Below are 24,094 nucleotides of genomic sequence, written 5' to 3'. Positions count from 1 at the left end.
CCCCCCCCCCCCATCATCTGTGTCTCTGCTGCCCATCTGTTCCGTGTATAACCTCCCAACTCAAGTATTCCCCTCAACAACAAACCACAAGCTTCCCTGGGTCCTGTGAGAAATACAAATGATAACAGAGATCCCAATTTCCTTTTCCAGGCTAAGAACATAACACAATTGTTGCCAGAAAGTAACCAAAGGTATAACCCTTATGCTCACACAAACAATTTGATTATCCATATCCCAGTTGGATGTTTGTAATGGGACACGTACCTCATATTGCTCCTGCATGTGAGGCCCATTTGTGACCACAGAATAACGCAGTTGGCCTCACATCTGTTTATTGGTCCCATTGGCCCATGTTGCCATTAGAGTTTCAGATAATTGCATTTTCTGCCCTGGGGTGGTCTAGGCCAGACACCATAAGTGTTCCATGTCTGATTCGTCTGAGCCACCAGTCCCAGCCACAACTCAGTTCGTAATCAGATGCCGGCACCTCCAATGTTTTTTTACTTTGCTGTAGGACCAACACCACCATCTGCACTCTCTCAATAGCAACTTGTTCATTGATGGAGTGGCATTGGGTCCTCCTGCTTCAACTCTATCTGGTCCAATAACTATCCCAGTCTAGTCCAGGGGCCTCACACTCCAACCCGGTACCCTCTCCATATGTCTGCAGCCAGGCCCAGGTGTCCTCCAGAGATTGGAAGAAGTGTGTTGTGTCATCCTCTACCACTCTAAGTTTTGCAGGAAACAGTAGGAGACACTTTAGGCTCATCACTCCCATTTGTTTCTTGCCAGCTGTAAAAGAGCTGCATCATCTCTGCACCTTCATAGTGTAGCCAGGGTGGGCATTGATGATATTGTCATTATGGAGCCACACGCCCTTTGTTCGAGAGAGATGCAGAAGCGGGTCTTTGTTTCTGTCTCTATAATTATGCAGTCAAGCAATTATTGGGTGTGGAGCCACTCCAAGTGGAAGGGTCCCCCGGGACATGATGCACCCTCTCCGTTAATAAAAAAACTTTTGACCCTGCCCAGCAGTACCCTACTCATCAGCCATTCCTCCAGGAAAAAACTCCATATTCGGGCCATCGGCGTGCTTGTGTACCCAAATCAGATGAATCTCAGCTCTCACCTTGAATTCGGGCACCTCATGCTTCAAAGTTTGTATTTTGGCCTGTGACCCTTCTAGCGTAGGGTGCATTGAGTTGAGCGCAATCCGGTGTTATCGACTCGCTCTAACTTATTGTGATCTGTCCTGAGCAAGTTCACTACAACTAATACGGAGTCAATCTCTTTATCCAGGGTATTTTTGTGTCCAGAATAACCTGTAGAATTTTCCAGAATTTTCCAGTGTGCTTTTCCACTGGGGACTCCACATAGAGCAAGGGGTCAGTGTTGGACGGAGTCATTCTTAACATTTCCTTCGATGTGAGGTTGTAGTATGTGTCTACAACGTGCTTGGTTCCAGTGTAAGTTTATTTGTAAAGACCACAGGAACGGCGCAGCAGTTCAGCGAGGCGCAGTTAACCAACGAGGCAACAACTGTCAAAACGCAGCATTTCAAAAGGGAATGACGACACACTAAAGTTCACAGGTTTCGCTGGGTGACTAGGCGTCAGCCCAGCCTACACCATTACATTAGCTCTTCCATCTTAATGTTTTGTTTCGGAACAACATTTTACCAACAAATGAATACAAGAGAACAAGCAAAAGATAAATACAATTTGAATGCTAAAACAAATGAAGAAAAAAACCAAAAAACAAAAAGAGAATGTAATTAAGCAAACAACCGCATCCTGGGAGGCCCAGCATGAACAGTACAAAGGGTTGCAAGTTCAAGTACATTAAAGCGAATAAAATGCAGATGGAAATCAACAATCAAACCAGAAGTGACTCAACGAAATCTGATCAGAACATGCCAGCGTCGCTTACTGCTTCGCAGCCCAACAATGACCTGCTCATTACTATCGTCAGTTTTGGACGACAAGCCAATGTTGATATTACCTGAACTCTCACCACCATTCACCAATCAACTCTTCTCTTCACAATCTTGATGACTAGTCAACTTCACCACCCTTGCGACGTTCCACCAATTTTTGTTGTTCACTCTCACTGCGTTACCACAGATTCTGTCTGCCACTAGTGGCTCAGAAAACTTCATACCACCCTTCTTGGTGTGAGTTAGAATTTTAACTCACACCACATCTCCGATTCTGACTTGTTGAGAAAACACCCTTTTCCTTGTGTCAAAATATTACTTTTGTTGTTTTTGTGCTCTACCAACATTCGACCTTACAAGCTCATCCATACCTTTCATAACATCCATCTTCACCCATCTGGACATCCACCCAGGATATAATTTGGGGGAAGGCTTCCTGCCTCTTAATAACTCAAAAGGTAACACTTTAGATGCTGAATGCGCAGTGGTGCAGTAAAACCAGAGCATAGAACGCACTGTGTTCTGTACCACACATTTACTGGCAATTGCCCACGGCACACAATTGTTAAGCACTCTGTTCATCCTTTCAACAAGCCCATTAGTTTGTGGGTGATAGAGGGGGCATGCTTGGATGTCACGAATGGCGGTCAAGTGAGCCCTTAGCTCCGCGCCGACCCATACAATCATCCTGCCCATGCCACCCAGGACTAAACAGGGGCGCGAGTGGGGGAAAGCCTGCTGCCCCGACTGAGACGCATTGTGGGGCGGAGAGAAGCTAAGAGACTTAGCTGCGAGGTTGCTACTATCCTGGAGCCTCGGGTCGCAAAATGGCGGCTGTGACTGGCATATGAAGAACTGTGGCCATCCCTATCATCTGTTGCAGAGAACCATGTCTTGCTGTGGCCCGATGCCCGCGGCCTGCACCCATTGCAGAGGATTGGACCACGCAGCAGGAGAATGTGATTGGAACACTCATCTGGAATTAGGTGAGGAGTGGAGGGCTGCGGTTTCCCGCTGGGAGGTGCTCCTGGGCCCTCGACGGGGGGAAGAGAGCTCTTGACCATCCCGCTTGGCTCCTGAGTCTACACTGATGGCGGTGCACTAGGGGGATGGAGCTGCGCCTGTGGGAGCTGCACGGCGGAAAAGCAACCTCGGCCCGATCTGCCTGCACCGGCTGAGGGAGAGGCCTGAGCCGTGCCAGGGCTCTCGGCTGTGGGAGGCATCGAGATAGACGGGCTGATATTGGGGACTGTGCGTCTTGCAGCTGAGAAACTGGCCCTGGCGAAGGGAGGCAGACCCTGAAAGCCTAGTTTGCAATGGCCAATTCCTCCCTGTTGAAGAAAGCTTTGGAATTCCGCATTCACAAATTGTACCGGAAACCCTCTCTTAAAAAGATATCCTTTTGAAAGTCAATAACATTCTTTGAAAAGAGATCTCCAATGAAGCGAACCTCACACCACTTGGAGTAATAGTCTATGACCACCACCGCAAATCAGGATGTAGCAGGCAAAGTGTTGAAAAGCCCAACCAGATCAATACCCACTTTTTATCAGGCTCTACTGGGAATATCTATGGGTTGCATGAGCAGAACCTTTACTTTGAAACTCTTTTCAGCACCCCTCACAAACCACGCACTTATCCACCAACTCGTTGACTTCTTTGTCCATGTGTGGCCACCAAAACACCTCTCTCACCCTCCTTTTTGTGAAAGTCTTCCCCAAGAGCCCCTCATGTGCACCACTAATTATCCAGCTTTTTAAACTTTCAGGAGGTATTAATCTTTCTCCATGCATGAAAAGGCCATCCTCCACAGAAAGTTCTTGACACACTTTCACATAGGTTTGAAACTAAAACATCACATTATTTTCCTTAGGCCAGCCGTCCTTGACATACTTCATGACCTATTCCAGTACCAGATCCTTTGCCAATTCTCTCCTCCACTCCATTTTACTCAAAGCACACATGTTCTCTACATCTATTGATGCAATAAAACAATCATGCTCGTCCTCTTCCTCGTTAGAATCAGCATCAACATCAGCAACAGGAAAACTTGACAGGATATTTGCCCTGACATTCTTATTTCCTGGCAAACAAACTACGTCAAAATCGTATTGCAAAAGCTTAGTAGACAACCTTGCAATTCTTGGTGTATGATCCTTAATCTTTTCACCTGAAAGTATAGATATCAACAGACGCTGGTCCGTGCGCAGCACAATATGGTTTCCCCAAATGTAAGGATGGAATTTCCTGATGGACCACCAACAAGCTAACAAATCTTTCTTGATGACTGAAAAGCTAGTTTCTGCTCCCCTGAATACCCTAGAGGCATTCCCTAATGTGTTCTCTGTACCCTCACTGTCTTGAGTAAGAATGGCCCCCAACCCAAACCCACTGGCATCAACAGTGATAGTACATTTTTTCCTTGGGTCATAAGACTTGAGAATTCTGGCACCAATCAACTGGGTCTTGATCCACTCAAACACCTGCTGACAATTAGTGTCCCACTCAAACGCAACATTTTTCTTTAACATGTTGGTGAGGTGTTTAACACGGTATGCATAATCTGGCACAAAACGTGAGTAAAACTCACAAAGACCAATGAAAGACTTCAAACCATTTTTGTCCTTTGGCGCAGCGGCTTTCACAATAGCTTTGACTAGACCTGGTCTTGGTTCAACACCATGCTGAGAAACCACATGTCCCAAATACTCCACTTTGTCTTTTAGGAACAAGCCTTTCTCACTTTTCAGAACCAAACCTCTTCTCCTGCATAATCTTCAAAACCTTGTGAAGAGTATTGTCGTAACTTTCTTTATTTTTACCAAAAATGAAAACATCATCTTGAAACACAGCGACGCCCTTGACATCTTTCAACATGTTACACATGATTCTTTGGAATACAGCCGCCACTGACACCAACCCAAACGGCATTATACAATACTGGAATGAACCGTTTGGCGACACAAATGCCAGGAGGTGACCAGAGGATGGATCCAGAACCACTTGATGGTACGCAGATGCGAGATCTAACTTTGTAAACCATTTTGAACCATTAGTCATCGTAAGCAACTCAGTGATCTTGGGCACGGGATGAGAATCTACCCAGATGTTCTTGTTTAAGCAACATACGTCTACACATACTCGCAGATCACCATTTTTTTTCCTTGCCACGACCAAAGGTGAAAGCCACAAGGAAGACTCAATGGGTTCTATGATTCCCTTAGCACATGGTTCATTTAGCTCCTGTTCTAAATGGTCCCTTACACTAAAAGGCACACGCCTTAGTTTGTGCTTAACAGGAATGGCACCGTCTTTCACCTTAATCTCATGTACAAAATCGTTGCTCTTCCCCAAATCCCCACTGAAAACCTTGGGGAACTGTTGGATGATACTCTCGGTTTAATCAGTAGAGTCAACAGCGCTAACCTGATCCTTAGTGCCTGGCCTTAGAACCATTTTAAACAAGCCTGGTGAAACCAACCCAGGATCGACAGCCCCTTGATTGCAACATACACTTTATCCAGGATTTTTCTTCCCTTGAATTCCAGAGTGTCCTAAAAAAACACTAGCACTATCTTACCCCCATCATAGGAGATGGTAGCTCTGTCAGGAGGTTCCAAAACACAACTACCCCACGTCTCTTCAAACAGTTCTTGGGTAATCATTGTAATCCTTTCCCCTGAGTCTACTAATAAACGCAACTTCTTGTCTGCAATACCAATCTCAACATACGGATCTATGCAAGTGGATGCATCACCCACCATTACTATCTCTTCACCCACAACAATTACCATATCCATTCAAATCATCCTGATTATTCTCCATTTTTTCTTCCTCTTGATGAGAAAAATCTTTGACATTTGCCATGTTAGGTGAACTCACTTGGCTTTTGTTCCCTTGCATACTGCCTCCACCATGCTTCCCACTCTGACACACTTTGCCGAAATATCCATGTTTACCGCACACTCTACACATCACATTAGTTGCTGGGCAAATCCTAGCACCCTTAAAATGTGCTACATTACCACATCTGAAACAAGTGCTACTCTGCCTAAAAAATGGCTTGTTGTCTAGACGTTGTGCCCCACTTGACTTAAACTCTTTTGACTGGACTGCACTAACAATCTCATCACACTTGTTCTCCAACTCTCTCCCAGAAACCTTAGATAGTTCAATGCTTTTAGCAGTGCAGATGGTTTCCTCCAGCGACGGATTTCCCATTGATAGCAGTTTTTGTTGAATGGTTTTGTCTGAGAATTTACATATAAACTGGTCTCTCACCAACTGCTCTGTAAACTTTTGAAATTGACAATCTGCACTCGACCGCCTGATTGCAGAGACAAAAGTGTCCACATCCTCCCTAGCAACTGTTCTCTTTCGAAGAATTTGTGCCGAAGCACCACCAAGCTAGGCTGAACATCAAAATGAAGTTCCAGTTTTTTTACAGTTTCGACAAACTCATCAATGTCCTCCTCTCCCTGATTCCTCACTAATGGTGGAATATGTTTAAAAATGGATCTGCCCTCGAAACCTAACAAATGGAGAAGTAGGATTACTTTTCTGTCAGGGTGGTACCTTGACGCCCCAATAGCTCCTAGGTAGGTTACAAAAGTGTCATACCACTTCCTCAAAGGAATTGGCGGACTACCTAGTACCTCTAAAAAGGATGGTGGAAGTGTTACCAACTGCTTGGCAAAAGGCTATGCTAGTGAATAAAGATAAAACTAAATTCACCGAAACCGAGCACAAAAAAAAGTAGTCTGACCCTCACTCTCTTGTGCACTTTCCTATGAGCTGATCTGTAGTTTGATACACATGTTCTGACCAGCTAAAATGAAAATACCAAACTGTAGTAGGTTATGGCTTTCTGCAGTACTGTTGTCAAAATAAAAATAATTATGTTAATCCTGAGACACTGGAAGGTGTGCGTGTCACTGCACTGTGGAACCCTAAACAGAAATGGGCTAAACTCAGATGACACTAAGAGGTGTGAGCGGCACAGCTCTATTACCAACAAACGGTATGTTTCATAACTAGACACATAATTCTGATAATTCCTCCGAGGTACTTTACCACTGTGAGACAGGTGTGCACGTCACTACGCTGGTCCAAATGAGGACTCCGACGTCTTGCGTACCTCCGTGTCAGACACTGACACACTGCTATCTCCCTTTTAAAGCAACCTGCTTGTGTGCGCATAACCGCGCGATAAACACAGCAAAACTTCAAACCCAGTTCCCACCAGTACATGCATGTGCACCAATCTTACACACAAGACACCTCTCACCAGTACAGTGTGTCCTGTTGCTACAACTGCAGCAAACACTCCTTTTGACACCTGCACAACTTGCCTTCTTCAATAATCCACTTTACTGTGATGAAGCCATCTCTCCCGCAACTACCATTAGGCCAATGAGATCCGGACTGTCAGACAGTGATCTCTGCATGGGGTTCAGCAGTATCTCTGGATCGTCGCCATCATATTTGTAGTATCTGTCCAAAACATGCTTGTTCCAGTGTAAGTTTATTTGTAAAGACCACAGGCACTGCGCAGCAATTCAGCGCAGTTAACCAACGAGGCAACAACTGTCAAAACTCCGCATTCCAACAGGGAATGACGACGCGCTAAAGTTCTACAGGTTTCGCTGGGTGACAAGACGTCAGCCCAGCCTACACCATTACAGAGGTGCTTAGTGGTTTTGGGCTTAACCATCGCCTTAAAAAAAAAAATTGCCACAGACTTAAGTTTCATTGCACTTGTAGCAGGACACCAGCACACCCCACAGCAAATCCCCAGTCTTTATCTGGGAGTGGTCAATAACAGTCTCTCACACTGCTCCTGTTCAGGGAGTCATTGGCAGCCTGTCCCCAACAAACAAGTGGTTCAGTGCCACTCAGGAGGGAGACCCAAGCTACCCCCACCACTCATGGGACCCTCACTGGTAACTGGAGTGATTGCGGTAAGTGTAGGCCAACAACTGTCCATGCGGCCTCCTGATTCCATAAGCTTGGAGCAATCCATGCCCTACAGACCCTGCGGTTCCAATGGGAGGGAGGCACACATGAAGCCCTACAAAGCCACTGAGATTGTTTCACACTGTGAAAAGCTATACTTTCCACCAGAAAACAGCTTGGTAACACCCAACTACATTCGGGTGGCTTGAACTCAAGATGGCCGCCTCAAAGTCTCATTAAATTGCAGCTTTTTATTTGTAAGCTCCCGACGGCGTCTTTGTACTGCCTTTTCTTTACACCTTTAACCCCTTCCCTGCTCATGACGGAACCACTCCGTCATGAGCCACGGGTGCGCTGTGCTCATGACGGAGTGGTTCCGTCATGCTGCGGCCGTTGGCGGCCGCTCCGCCCACGCGGCGCTAATTCCCCGCCTGTGCGGGCGATTAGCGCAGTGGGCGGAGATGTGACGGAACCACTCCGTCATGAGCAAAACTCACCCGTGACTCGTGACGGAGTGGTTCCATCACGAGCACAGCGCCACCGCAACTGCCCCCAAACCCCCCCAGCGCCGCGGCGGAATTCCTGCCGCGGCGAAGGGGTTAACTTGCAGTGTATTAACGTTGCGTGAAATGTCATTTTGCTCCTCAAAATTAACAACTCTACATAGTCAATCATGTGATGTTAACTATGTTTGTGAACTGAGCTGGTTTCACACAGTGAAGTACCATATTCGCCAAAAATAAACAGCTGGTGGCACGCAGCAACATTCAAACAGGGAAAATAAAAACGGCCAGTACCCTGCGTGAGTACAAAAGAGTGCTGTAAATGCTAACGTTTTGTTTGGATTCTCAAATTGTTCATTGAAACAGAGCTTCCAGCCTGCCTTCAAATACCAGAACATGTTTTTTCCAGTAGAACTAGATTGCAAACATATATAATTGCAAACGTAATAGCCTAAAATTGGGTACTGGCTGCGTGCGAGGCATGTCTCACTGAGCTGCCCCTAAGTTGTTTTGGTTAAAAGGGTCCTTTGGAAGGTAAGGACCCTGGCCAATTGCCCACTTTGCCCACCAACGTCCCTGCGATAATGAACTCATTTTTTTTATTAACGGTTCACATTTATTTCGATCCGTTTTCACTCAGACAAGAAAAAACAATTGATTAGTACAACAGACCAGATGCCACAAATTATAATATAGAGAAAGCACACGTAATTATCTGTGCCAACCCTAGCAGTTCTATTTTTGTCTCAAACGGTGTTGACCTTTTAGTAGCCTGATTACACATGCTTTTTGACTATAAATACGCTCATCTAATAGAAAAAAATAACTTAATTAAATGTATATATTTCACAATGTGCACGGAAAATAGCTTACACTCGCCTTGGCAATTCAGATATTAGTATACGCAGCCTCTTCTAGATTATTCTAGACTATGTCACACAGTCGATCGCATGTATTTTTAAATTCATCTTTATAATGAAACATTTTATCTGATCCAATACCCAACTGCTCCCTTACTTAATTTTCAAGTATTTCCACAAGTGCAAATACTAAACTAAACTAGTGCATGCGGATGTTGTACTATGACGAAAACCTTCCCAAGTAATCTATCTCCAGCCCCATTGTCCGTATGTAAGAAAACAGGGCTTTTTGCAGATGTCCCCCCACTTTCTGCCCCCATTTGGACTGGTAGTTGCTGGTTTTAGACTGTCAGTGGCTGAAGCCTGCTAACCAGGCTCAAGGGCCTGTGCTCTGCCCCTTAAACTGATGTGTGTAAATTGGAAACCCCAATTGACAAGGACTTTTCCCCCTTATAAGTTACTAGTATATGGTATCTGGGGTACCCAGGACATAGGTGGTAAAGGGGTTCCCAGGACCTGCAGCACTATTTGTGCCACCCTAAGTGACCCAAGTAAACTACTGACAGCAGGCCTTCCATTGCAGGCTGTAGGAGCAGTGCAAATTGCTCGAACTCAACTCTGCCCTCACCATGTGTGAAAAGAGTCAAGGCACTGCCATTACTATATATAGAGTCACCCCTAAGGAAGGCCTCCTAAAGCCCAGGAGGCAGGGTGCAGTATATTAGAGATTGGGAAACATAAGTGCAAGGTTATATGTCTCAATAGTGCCCCTTACCATTAAAGAACACTGTAAGTGATAGACGGTCCATAGGATAACATGGGCTGCCACCTGAGCAAACCCGAGGTTGGCAGCTCCGTTATGGTACTGCTTAAATATGTCATGCTTGGTATGAAACAACGTGCCTTCTCACCCCTGACATGAATCTCGAGTCGAGGGCGTTGTGGCATGCACCCAGGTGGCTACCTTAGAGGTTGTCCACCTGGTTACCCCAGCTTCTCTGTGGCCTTGCTGGCAAGCCTGTGCTTCCTGTGATGGCTGCCACCAAGTCAGGATTCTGACCACCTGCTAGGCAGTGTGACTACTCCCAAGAGTCAGGAACAAAGGCCTGGACAGGAAGGAGGTCTCACCTTCTCCCTCCCGGGTAGGCTAGTTAAGTGGCACATCAAGGTGGTAAGCTTTAAAGGCTGCACCGCCTCTGGTATGCATCAGGGCTGCCTCCCAGAGAGGTAAATAGCCCCCCCTGCCCTGGGCACATTTGCACCCAAGCAGGCAAGAAATTGAATAGTCAAGGAGGTATACACCCCAAAAGGCTAGCCCTACCTCGAGGGTGGGCAGCCCAGTCTGTACACTGAAGTAATGGTTCTTCCATTTTTAGAAGTGGCAGAGTAGAGGGTTCTGGATAGAAAACGTGACCCAAACCCCCAGATGAGGTCACCTCAGGAGCGGACTAACTGTAGGGACTAGCAGCCCATTGGCTATTTGCTCTGACACTCCAAACTCCACTAAAAGTAGGATTTAATGGACACCCTTGACACCAGACCCTCAGTTCTGAACAACCTGCAACATAGAGGACAGAAGAAGAGACCCGTGTCTGCAACAAAACGACTTGCGCAACGCAAAAGAGGGATACTCTGCACCGGTGGCAATGCCCCTAGAACCACCTGATAAAGACACAGCCTAGGCTATCACTCGTTCCCCCAGACAGAGGGATCCATATGGAAGCCTGAGCACCCTCAGGCTTTCACAAACTGCAGGTAGAACGATGCTCTGGATCCGAAAATTTGCTGGCCATCCGGCCCTCCATGGGATCACTCAAATCCAGATGATCTAGTGCGTGGTGGGAACTATAGTCCTGCTTCCAGAAAGGTATAGGCAGCTACCATGCACCCGATGTCGAAGTACCCTTTTCCAAGGATTACATGCTGCCAAGGCTTGTTGGTCGACAGTTTGGTAATCAACCCCTTCACTCAACGCTGCATCTAGAGGGAACTCCATCCGACCTTTGACCGATGTCAGCAGCCACTCCACTGTTGTGTTTTTGCATCTTGTTTCCCTGCAGCACCATGTAAGCAGCTCTCCTGTGTCTTCTGTTCAGGAACAGCCAGGACAACTCTGCACCTGAGCTCCACTGGTCAGGTAAAACTGACTGAGTGTGGCCTGGTCCTGGGACCCACATCACATTTGCGCTTCAAGGGTACCACGCAACTTGCCCTGCAAGTGACCAATTGTCACTAGTGGTTTTTCCCATTGACCACAGTGTTACATTTGCACTGTTATTTTGCACTGATTTTATATTGCTTCTAAAATCTATAACTCCGCTTATATGTATGCTATTCCATTCATTTTGGTGTCTAAATTAAGATAAAAATACACTCTATCTGTATAAATTGGTGTTAGATTACTCTCATGTTGTGTTTATTACTTAGCAGCCATGTAGGTACTTTGAAATGCTTCTCACTTGTTCCACTAAAAAAGCCTGACCGCTCTTGGTCCCACTACCAGGACTGAGCTCAGGATTTGTTAATGTGAATTCAAAGACCATCTTTGGGGTTTGTGACAGTGTTGCATGGTGAAGCCAAACCGGCATCACCACATAATACTATATCCTACATCGTACCAGTGTCTACTCATAACTTTCAGGAATTTCAGATGACTAGGTCATTTCCTCATTCTCCTTCTGAAACATAAATATATATATATACCTCCCAATACATCCTCTTTTACAAGTTTTTCGCCTTCTCTTACCCGCAAGCCTTTCCTTTTCACGCACCATGGTGATGACTGTCAAGATGGAATACTTGTTGGCAGCAGTGGTGGCTGGTGAGATCTGAAAGTAGTGGGTGTAAAAGTTGGGTATGACTTTTATGTAGCAAGTGAAGCAAGCAAGCTTAATGGACAAATGTGGGGTTGGGGGTGTTGTTTAGGTGTCATTCACCCTGCAAAAAAAATGAAAAAAGATTGGCAAGTGGTGTATTTTAAAGCAAATGTATTTAATGAAAAAGCAAGGATTATAAAGCAGTGGGAAGGTATAGTCTTGAAATAATAAACACATTAAAAACTGCCTGATAACATACTGCAATATTATGATCAACAGTTACTGTAGTGTGCAAATTGTACATGCAATAACTTCAGGCCCTTTAAAGTGTGAGCTTGCCCAGTCTGTTGCACTTCATGCAGCATTGATTTTGGAAGAAAATGCTCTAAATAGGCTTCGGGAAGCACCCACAGCTGCTGGTGGCAATCAGTCATATAGAAATATTTGCAGGTAGGTCTATATGGGATGAAAAATGTGGGGGCTCTCTAAAAGGGAACATGTAAAATACATTTCTGTGATTCCCATAGTGTGCCACTCAACCGCTATTTTGGTTTCTCTTTGAGATGTTGATGCATTCAGACATATAATACAACTGGCATACACCTAAAACCTGCCAGTACTAGTGGCTTTGCCAATGGTTGTTAGCTGTTTACGATAAATGAGTACCAACAATGATTTGTATAAATAATTAACACTGGAAATATTTCAATACTGAAACTGTGAGAGAGACTGTGAATTTAATATTATTGTGGCCTGTGGGAGGATTTCTGGCCTTTAGTTATTTGTGCTTTATTTTAGATGTGTATGCCCTTTTTCTCTGCACATCTAATTCATCTGCAGGCATTTAACCTCACCTCTTTCCTCTTCAGCACAATCTTTTCACTTTCCCCTGAATGCACTTCCTCACACCTCCCTGACTTCACCACCCCCAAACATATGCACTGATTCACATTAAAGCACTTTATTTTTTTTAACTTTTGCCTTCTAAATATTTTGACATCTGTGTACATTACCATTGTTCTGTGTGCTCTGCAGAGAGGCCAACCCACTGACAGACACTTTGCTTTGCCTTCAGCTTCAGCGCCAGAGATCTCAAAGCCCCTCATAAACACCTGGCCCGACTCAAAGTATGCACTGTACAAGAGTAATAATATGCACACAAAAATACAGAAACACAACATCATGAAATAGCTAACACCCTTGGGGTATGCAAGGTTAAGTAAAACGTGAAATAAAAGAGGAACTAAATCGCTGACATGCTTTACTTTAATGGTTTTTAACATTCATTGTTCATAAATCAATTCATGTTTTGGCATTAATGATAAAGGCATAACGATAGGGCCAGTGTTAACACCATAGAGCATGTAACTCTAGTAGAAGCACATATTTCTCTCTTTTCGCTTGCTTGACTCGTATATTTGGATGAACTTCGCTAGGGAACAAAAACCCTGCTAGTCTTTTGGGTCACTTTCACTGGGGAACAAATACAGCGGCTCCACTTCTAAAGAAGCCAGCCACCTACAGTGGGGGAGGTTAACGTGACCAGGGGGTCTCAGCACAATATACATAATACAAGATTAGCATTATAACACTTAACATTACCGAGGACAAGGTGCCAAATCACATGCTTGCATCCACTCCTAAGTGTGAGGAATGGGAAAGGGCGAAATCTATGCACGTTGTGGGAAGCTGGACTTCTTTTTAGATGTCCCCCCACTTTTTGCCACCCTTTGAACTGCTAGATGATGGTTGTTCCACTCTGACAGTGCACTGAAGCCTACTAACCAGGCTCCAGTGCCAGTGTTCCTGTCTTAAAAATGAAATGTCTAATTGTAACCTAATTGGCAGGGACTTTAGCACGCTTGTAAGTCCGTAGAAATGGTACCCCTTGTGTCTAGGGCTGGGTACTAAAGCGGGCCCCTAAGGGCTGCCGCATGCCTTTATGCCACCCTCGGGGACCCATACAAAAATCACATGCGGACTGCCACTGCAGAATGTGTGAAAGGGTGCAAGCCCTTCTGAAAACACAATATTTCACACTGCCTGTGTCCAATGCCCATACACTGCATGTACAATGTGTAAATCACCCCTACAGCATGTCATAAGAGCCCTAAGGCTGAATGCATTATATTACAAGTGAAGCCATAGCTGCAGGAACACATATGCCCCTGTGATGTCTTGTTCTATTACTAGATATTGCAAGTGAACAGGGAAGCCATCTTCAGTATATGTTTTGGTCACTTGTCATTGCGAGTTCCCCAGCTACACGATGGCTGCACTGAAAATACTGTGTTTGGCATCAAACACCTTGTCTTAATAAATATGTACTCATGCCAGTAGATTTATTGTGACATGCACCCAGAGAGCACCTTAAAGGTGCCCCCTGACACCTTACTAGTCTTCTAGTGTCCTTTCTGATTGGATCCTTCCAGCCTGCCACCACAGACGTGTTTCTGACCCCCTGAAGGTGAGAGTCCATGCTCTCAGGAGGTCAGGAACAATGCCTGCTTTGGCAGGAATATCATCTCCTCCAGCAGAATAGCTAGTGAATCTGCATACCAAGGCCAGGGAGTTCAAAGTCCCTGCCACCTTTGATATGCACCCCAGCTTCCCCTAGATCCGGGAGATGCCGCCCCTGTTCTGAGGCCCATTTGGTGCCAGAACAGGTGGGAAATTAGCTGTGCTAGGAGGCGTGGTACAATACTAGGCTAGTCACACCCCTAAGGTGGGCTGCCTGATGTGCCCCATGAAAGAATGGGTGCACAATTTTGACTTTGGTGGAAATATGAATTCTGGGACAAGGTTATGCCCACTCCCCACAGGAAGAGGAGCTATAGGGGGTGTAGTGACCGAAATGGTAAGTAGCCCATTTGCTACCACCCTTCACTCACCTAACACCCATACCTTAGTAGTTAGGTCGCCTCCTGACACCAGAAACTCAGGTTCATCTGACTGAAAAAATAAGGCAAAGAAGACCTGAAGAAGCAAAAACTGTGGACTGCAGGGTGACTTTTGGCACCAAACCCTGCCTGCCTACCTGCTTCTGTCCCAACAACTGTGACAACCTGACTTATCCTGCAGCTGTGCATCCTCCAAAAGACACTTCACACACCGTCAGCATCTCTCTTGACATGGAAGAGGCACTACCCTGCAGCCTGCAGGCACTGACCGCAACATCCAGTTCCCCCTTCGGCTGTTCACCAGGTCCACTAATGCAGCAACCACCCAGGAAGAGGTCAGATCCATCTCCCCACCAAGTGAGAAGACACCGGGACCAACCAGTGCTGCCCTGCACCAATACTCGAAGTACTGGACCATTTGTAGCAACCAAAGCTTGTTTGAGTCCAATCCGGACTTCAACACCGCTGAGACAGAGCATCCAACAAAGGATGTCAGCATCGCAGAGGCCAGCACTGAGAGTAGCTCAGCTGTCCTGATTTGTCCCCCTTTGTAGGTCTAACCGAGAACCGTGGGTGCCTTTGATGCATGGGCACCAGTCGACCAAAACCCTCTGCACCCGAGCTCCCCGGCCTGGGACCAAGACAACCAAAGGGGCTCCTGTGCTCCCAGGACCCCCACAAATGGACACTACCCTCTGATAATCCTAAACTGCTTGCCAACACTGGTAAACATAGTTTCCCATGAATACTTTTCCCAGCAGGGAATTACAACGTGGTCTTTACAACGACCGCGTTGTAACAACGCATACCATTACTCCGCAAGTCGGAACAATGACTTGCGGAGGGGGCAGAAGGTGTTGGATTTTAAATCCAACACCTTCCCTACTGTTGCACATACTGGAGTTGGAATAGTAAATTACACTATTCCAACATCCAGCGCCCCCCCCCCCCCGCAAGTCGTTTTTACTACTTGCGGGGTAATGGTATGCGTTATAACAACGCGGTCATTGTAACAACGCATTGTAATTCCCTGCGGGGGAAAAAGCATGCGGAAAAAAGAGGTGTATTCGCCCATACTATCATGAAAGAGAGCATTTGGGATTAATAATGTAAGCCCTGTATGCCAATAAGGGTCATCTGGACTTTCTACATAGTATACCTCATTTTTGTATACTACGTAAACAGCCAGCTTCCTACATCTGTTAATGAGGGACATCTGGCCTCACGCAGAGATGCAGCCTAAGACATCTGAAACCATGACACTGATAGCGCCACTTACCTACAGTGGATGCTGACCACCGTAGACTACAATGACAATGTAGGGCTTTAGAAAGGTAATCCCTGCTTTGTATGTCACAGTGTAGAAAGTTGATTTACTGACTGGTTTCTGCTTCAGAGTGAGGTGGGGCAGACAGCCTGGGACAGACAGACCAAGCTTGCAATACATCAATTTATTTATAGATACAATTGTATCTCTAAATAAATCGATCTATTTAATTTTTTTGAGGTAAATGTGTAGGCATCAGAAGGGTGCAGCCCCAGAGCTCCAATGTAGAAACTGTCCCTGGTTGGCAGGGCAATAGGAACTGACTCAGCCTGACATCTTGAGTGCCGCCAGCAGCTCTGTAGCTTCAGGCTCACAAAGGTACACCCTGAAGAATCTAAAAAGGTGGAGACAGTGCTATATATAAGGCATAGAGCACCAACAAGAAGATTAGGTGCTGCTGGATATAAGCATTTAGATTTTTAGTAGACAATAATTCTCATATGTGTGGGACTACTTTTTCTTAAGCCGTAGTACTTAACATACGAGAAATCAAGCTTACATTAATTTAGGACAACTCTGTGTTTTCTTCCCTCTTGAATGTGACATTGTACCATATTCCGTGATCGTTTCACTGTTATTATTTGCGCTGTAATAAAGAACTATACAATTTGCACTGAAAAGACTGAAACCTTCCCATTCACACTGAATGCTATGTACGTAATCAAGCACAACCTGTCTCAGAACTGCTAACAGGCTATGTAACAAGTCCAGTGGCAGCTCCTCCACTAAGGCGGAGGAGCACCGCCTCACTGCTTTTGAGCAGTGTAACAAGGGAAAAATAAAATGATAGTAACTGAACGTTATTATCATTTTATTTGTTCCTGCCGCTGGGCCGGGAGGGGCTGTTCCGTTGACATGGCAGGGGAGGAGTGGTTTGCCCACTCCAAAGTGCACATGACTGTTTGGCCGGCCCTCTTGGGCTGACCAAACAGTCATGAGCCCTTTCCCTGTTCTCCACCCAGGGTGCATTACAGCCTGCGTGGAGAACATGCCCTGGCTCCCTGTTCCTGGCTGAGCGTCAAACCACGATGCTCAGACCAATCACAACGCTGCATTGCAGCGTTATGATTGGTCAGGGGAACCTGGGTGATTACCAATCACAGCACTGCATTGTAACGTTGTCATTGGTCAGGGGAGCCTGGGTGCTTCCTGGTTCCCAAGTCCTAACGTAGGAGAGACACGGCAGGGATAAGGTACATTTTTTTTCCTTTTATTTTATTTTTTACACTCCCCCCCGCCCTGCCACCCCCGATCAGTGCCAGCTGCCCCTGAACAAGTCATGTCACCTGAACAGACTCTGCGAATGTCTAAGTCTAGAGTAGTAGAATGTATTCTGTATTAAAATGTCGCTTCTTACTCATTCCCCACTGGTGCGTACCCTGTGAACCATACTTGTGTAATGAATGTATGAAATCCTTTGTCTAAAGTCCTAGAAAAGAATGCAATTTATCTGTTAGGAGCTCCCCATTTCCGTTTCTTAGAAGGCAACTCCATGCTGGACTTTCAGTAGAACTTTGCTGAGTTGTTGTTTTCTTAACGATTTACATGCTGACATGCTCAATTAACCAATAGTACAGCTTATGTATTTCTGCACTTTTATTCCTCAAGTAAACTTCTAAACTTTAGTCCTTGAATGTCGTCTTAATGGAAATGCATGAAATGTACTACTAATGAATGAGATTTAAATCAGGTTGAGATGGGCGCATAAGTCCGCTAGGGACTATGCTGCTCCCAGTCTGATTGGTGATAAAAAAAGAGACACAGGTTTGCGCGCTCACGTGTTTCCATTCTATTTGCTCCACAGCATATCGACATTTAAAGAGAAACTATTGACAAAGGCCCCTCTCTCTCTTTTCTGTGCTTTTTATTGCCCTGATATTTAGTCTACTGTTACGCACAGCTTATAAACACATCCTGGCCCTGAGAAATCACAGCTGTGAAACCTGGAAATGAGCCCAGCTCTCACCCATCTCACCGCTATCCTGTGCGGTATTCAGCCCAGGCCTCCTGCCTGTGACCTGCCGGGTGGCCTGTGCTGGAGACCTGAACTGTTTTTATACATACTCTAAGGGGAAGGGGCGGCTGCCAGCTCCCTGTGCGCGATTTTGAGTCAGGAAGAAGGGTTTCACATAGGACTATCTGGATACAGGTCGTTTGCACAGTAAAAGCAGCCAAAAGTTAACCTTTTGTTTTTTACTTCATACCGCACTTCAGCCTCTTTCTACGCATTGTAATTAAAGGTGTTACTTTCTTCCGACGTGACTGCACTCAGTTTACTGACGTAGGAAAGACAAAAGGAGAAGACTTGGGCAATTAACTCTTCTATAGCAGAGCATAAGAATCTTCATTTTTTCATATTTCAGTAAAACGTATGAATGCTCATCATAAACTTGTTTAATAATGTATGCTGCATGAATGTATGATGTTACAGCGCATACATTTACAACACATGCCTTTACAATGCAGTTTTTACATCGCAACATCCTTTACAACGCATACATTTACATCGCATGACATTACAACAAATTTTTTTAAACTAAATTTACAACGCATTCCATTACATCGCATTATATCTTTACAACGCATACCATTAAAACGCATACCATTACATTGCATTTAAGGTAAGTGTTGGATAGTGTAGGGGTATAAATTACTATTCTAACTCCAGGGGGTGCAACAGTAGAGTAAGTGTTGGATAGTGTAGGGGTAAAAATTACTATTCTAACTCCAGGGGGTGCAATAGTAGGGTAAGTGTTGGCTAGTGTAGGAGTTGAAATTACTATTCTAACTCCAGGGGGTGCAACAGTAGGGTAAGTGTTGGATAGTGTAGGAGTTGAAATTACTATTCTAACTCCAGGGGGTGCAACAGTAGGGTAAGTGTTGGATAGTGTAGGAGTAAAAATTACTATTCTAACTCCATGGGGTGCAACAGTCGGGTAAGTGTTGGATAGTGTAAGAGTACTATGCGTTGTAATGGTATGCGTTGTAATGAAATGCGATGTAATGCCTGTGTTGTAGTGACATGTGTTGTAGTGTCATACGTTGTAGTGACATGCAATGTAATGGCTGCGTTGTAGTGGCATGCGTTGTAAAGGATGTTGCGATGTAATGACTGCGTTGTAAATGTAGTGCGATGTAATGACTGCGTTGTAAAGGTTGTTTCCCATGCTGCATACATACGAGAACTTACTTTCGGCACTTCCTGTGATGTTACTGGGTCAAAGGTCATATGAAGTAATTTCCTGTAGTCACTAGGTCAAAGATGTAGCAATAGCGCCAACACCACCGAGGCCTAGCTGTCATCCTCCAAGCTGCTCTTGAAGGTTGCGAGGTATACATCTGACATGTCATTTGTGTACACAGCTAGTTAAACCATGCACATGTAGCTGAGTTAGACATCTCGCGAACAGGCTGTAGAATCTCATTGGGAGATGCGTTTCTACAGCTAAAGACAAGTGAAAACACGAGAGCTTTGATGAGCTTGGTTTTAATGTCACATTTTGAGTGTGTCATTTTAACGCCCTGTAGAATCTAGTTTACACCTTCAGACTCTCAGATTCCTGTCTAGGCCAACCACCTGACATGCGTTGCTTTGAAGAGCTGCAGTGACCCACAAGGACAGAGGCTTGACTGTAACAACTGGGCTGATGCTTTAGCACTTTCTAACCCTTTTATTTTGTCTGCACAGTCGCACACAGCTGCAGATGTGGAGGGAGGCCTTCTGCATATTACAATGTTTTCATTATTTTGTGGTTCGTTTCCCCCTTGCTCCCAGACCTACAAATTAACTTCAGAGGGTACCTTTTTTATTCTAATCTAACATAGCATTTTACATGACCACCAACTAACTAGATCCCTCTCCATCTACTAATACATATTGCACAGTAAATCATCATATTTCTGTGAAGCCGAGTGGGGAGAAGTCTGTATCTAGCACCCTTTTTATTGGTGGTACTAATATGATCATCATACCCAATATTCCTTCATGCCCCCACCTCGAGCTGAATTGGGTCCCCACAGATCCTGCACTCCATATCACTGAGTCCCTCAGCAGTCAGTTTTCAATATGGACAGCCACTGGTCTTCCCAGCAGATGATTCAAGCTGGGGGAGTTCCTATCTCCATCCCGATCTGTGCTATGTGGGGTCCCTCAAGGGTCGGCTCTTAGCCCAACCCTTTTTAATATCTATGTGACCCCACTGGCCAAACTAATAAGATCTTTCGGGATGGAGGTAGTCTCTTATGCAGATGACACTCAAATCCTCGTCTCTCTTCCCCATTCTGATGATCTAATCGCCTCCAGGTTTAGATCTTGTATGGAGGCGGTTGGTCACTGGATGATTCAGAACTCTCTAAAACTGAATGGGGAGAAGACTGAGGTGATGGTGTTTGGGGGGAAAGAAAACATCTGGTCCGCCAATTGGTGGCCTGACTCACTAGGGACATGCCCTTCCCCTACAACTTCTGCCAAGAACCTCGGGGTGCTAATTGATCCTGCTCTCGACTTATGCAGCCAGGTGAGCAGAACTGTTTCCACCTGCTGGGGTCTGATTCATACCCTACGAAGGATCAGGAATTATCTCTCCCTGCAGGCAAGAAAACAAATAGCTGTGGCGCTCATTGGATCGCGCTTGGACTACTGTAATGCACTGTATGCTGGGCTTAACAAAGGCCAGCTGCATCGCTTACAGGTAGTCCAAAACGCTATAGCCAGATTTGTCCTGGACACCCCCAGACGCTCTTCGGCCTCCGCAGCCAGGAAAACACTACATTGGCTGCCGGTAGAACACCGAATTCGTTTCAAGGTCCTATGCATGACCTACAGAGCCATTGCCAAAAATAGCGACACAGGAATTGGGTCCATCATCTCCCACTATATTCCAGGAAGGAACTTGCGCTCCTCTGGGAAATTGCGTCTGACTACTCCCCGTGTGCGGAAAGCCAAGTGGGGGGGTAGAGCCTTCTCCACTCTTGCTCCTAAGTGGTGGAACGACCTCCCCCTGGACCTGAGATCTCTCTCGTCCTTACAGGACTTTCGTTCCGCTCTAAAAACTCTTCTCTTTCGGCAAGCCTACATGTAAGGTCTCCTGTCTCCTCCTTTGATCATTTACTGGTTTTTGTTAGGCGCCTTGATACCTGAGGGTTATTGTTCTGCGCAATATAAATTTCTTTTCTTTTCATTCATTCATTCAACATAGAGAGCATCTTGTGACTTGTTCACTTTTCTCTTTTCACCCTGTGTCAAGGACTGGAGGCTGTGAAGGTCTGTCTTGACTGCATGAGGAACGGGCGCCTCATCCCAGCAGCTTGGGTGCCACCCTGCACTTAGGGTACATCTGAAAGATGTCAAGTGTCTCTTTCAGAGGGTCCTAGTTACAACAAAAAAGCCACAAGGGTAAAAAAAAAACCTCCTTGGCAAACCTATAGCTCTTCAATAAAGCTGAAGGTTACTCCACAAGCAGAAAGGTAATACACCAATCGCTACCTGAAATCAAGGCTGAGAAAACAGCCAAGCCTCAACATCCAGTAGAAGACCCAAGAGGATTTCTGGCAGCAAGAAGCTAACATTTGGAACAGGAATAGTAGCAAGTGGGCAATACATCTGGTGAAAAACAAAGTTTCCAATATAAGAAACCCAATGCATTACTGTTTTCTTCTATTTATCAGCAGATGATTGGGTTCTTTCCTTTTTTGGGTGGGGGGAACTTTTTATTGAACAAAAGCTCATCATACAAAGTAGTATGGAGAGGTACATAGTAATCAATATACTCCAATATTGCACTGAGTAAGAAGTACAATGTAAGTAATAGGCACAGAATTTAAAACACCACCAACGCTTAAAGGTGGACCACATCCATAACCCATCAACTCGCATAGCTTGAATTTTATTTCCTCAGTATGTCCCCATATCAGTTCCCTGGAATCCTCGCCAGAGGCACAACACCGTTTCCCACTTTCTGGGGCAGCCCCTGCCTCGATAACTTTCTTTGATATTTTTAGGGACAAATCTGAATCATGTGTCTAACTTCACCACCATATAAACACAACGTGGCCTTAGGCCAGTGTCCTGTTTTATTCTTCCTCATAGAGCCGCCTTGCCACCATAAGTTGTATTAATTATTGAAGTAGTGGTTATATCAGAACGTCCTGACAACAAAATGAAGATAGTCTTGTTAAATTGGAATACTTTTTGGGGACTTCCTTCTTTCTTTTCTTCTTTCCTGTAATCAATGTCAAATTAAGGGCACTACATAAATGAGTTCTGAAAATGAAGTAGGACTATGTGAATTAGTCAACTTGTACTTAATCTCTTTTAAATCTCATTGAAAAAGCATCACTTGAGTTCTTTCATCCCAAGTAGTTTTAGCTTCTAATTGACAAAACTGACCCACAAATGTCTAAACATTTATTACAGCCTGCTCAATATCAAAGAATGTTTCCTCAGCAGAAAGTGCCAAATCAGGACTTTCAAAAAATTCCCAAATACAAGTAAGAAGATATTGTAAGTCTCCAAACACACACCAGAAGTCATTAGTAGAGGATGTGCCCAGACCAAGGCAAGGCCAGCAAGGCAATGGACTTTTTAGTTGAACTGTGCACGGTGGAAAACAAAATGCACCATACAAGAACATAAATATCATCTTAATTTCATGGATCCCCAGAAAAATGTGAAACATTTGTAGGAATTATTGGGAAATATCCTTAAAAACAAGGTCTGTCTTAACCCTGAATATTAATGCTTAGTTGTTGTAACTCGTACTAGATCCTCAGAAGAATCCCTAGCATAAGCCAACCTATGAAATCTTGAGCATAGCTATCTGTCAAGGGATAGGCATGGTGAAGGTCTGTCAAGTTTCCTTCTTGATTGTCTGGTATCACCCTGCACTTAATAGTACATATGAAGGGTATCAAGTACCTTCTTACGAGTGTCCCAGTTAGAAGCAAAAAGTCACAAGGGTAAAACAACCTCGTAGTCAACCTTGTAATTCCTGACTGCAGATGAAGATTAATGCATGAGTAGATAAGAGGGGCACCAAACTCTCTCTGATATCATGGCAGAGAAAAGGGCCAAGCAAGTAAACCCAATAAAAGATTCAAAGGGAATTCTGGCTGCAAGGAGCAAACATCAGGGACAACAATAGTAGCAAGTGGGCAGTGAACATGACGAAAAATAAGGGAAGGAATGTGTTGCAACTCATCTATCACTTGTAAATTCCTCTTGTATACAGAAACTGACATCACATTCAATGATTCAACTTCATCTTGGATTGAGAAACTCAGACAGTAATCTCTGGGTATGCCACCATCTTGAAAAGTTGCAAAGCATTTCTGTAGGCTTAGAAGAGCTATCTTCTTCACATGATGTCAAAGAGGTGCACAAAGAAGACCAGATTTGATATTTTTGTCTAGTGCCGAACTCCACAGTCCCACCTCATCTCTCCTCTTCCAGCACTCCTCACAAGTTGTGGAGCACCCCTCCCGGTGATCACGACTGAGGAAACGCCAGTGCAGTCTAAACAGCAATCGGACCCGATCTTGCAATGCTCTGCCTGGAAGCACGATAAGCCCACCATCTTCTCCTGCCTCACATAAATTCCAGGGATAGCTGTAGCATTATTGTGCCCTTGCGAATGACTACCATCCACAGGTGTTTCTCAAACAGACAATTACATTTTTCTCTGTGGTGGAGATCATAAACTAGAACCCAGTTGTCTCACCCTATAGGGGATGAATGAGCCACCCTATTAGCATTCCCTACTGGCTAATGTTCCTCTGGAGTTGTTCACTCTCTGCAGG

General features: G+C 45.0%; 1 long non-coding RNA gene across 1 annotated transcript in view; it reads right to left on the bottom strand.

Annotated features, from left to right (window-relative positions):
* Window positions 1-24,094, bottom strand: part of LOC146776100 (uncharacterized) — a 94,659-nt gene that overhangs the window by 42,461 nt on the left and 28,104 nt on the right. The window contains exon 3 of the long non-coding RNA XR_014971984.1: window positions 12,001-12,191. This is a non-coding gene — a long non-coding RNA (uncharacterized LOC146776100). The remainder of the gene's footprint in view (window positions 1-12,000; window positions 12,192-24,094) is intronic.

The sequence above is a fragment of the Triturus cristatus genome, chromosome 12, assembly GCF_964204655.1.
Source record: "Triturus cristatus chromosome 12, aTriCri1.1, whole genome shotgun sequence".
Classification (NCBI taxonomy): domain Eukaryota; kingdom Metazoa; phylum Chordata; class Amphibia; order Caudata; family Salamandridae; genus Triturus; species Triturus cristatus.
Note: the sequence above shows the minus strand (reverse complement) of the source record. Positions and strands in the feature narration are given on the sequence as shown.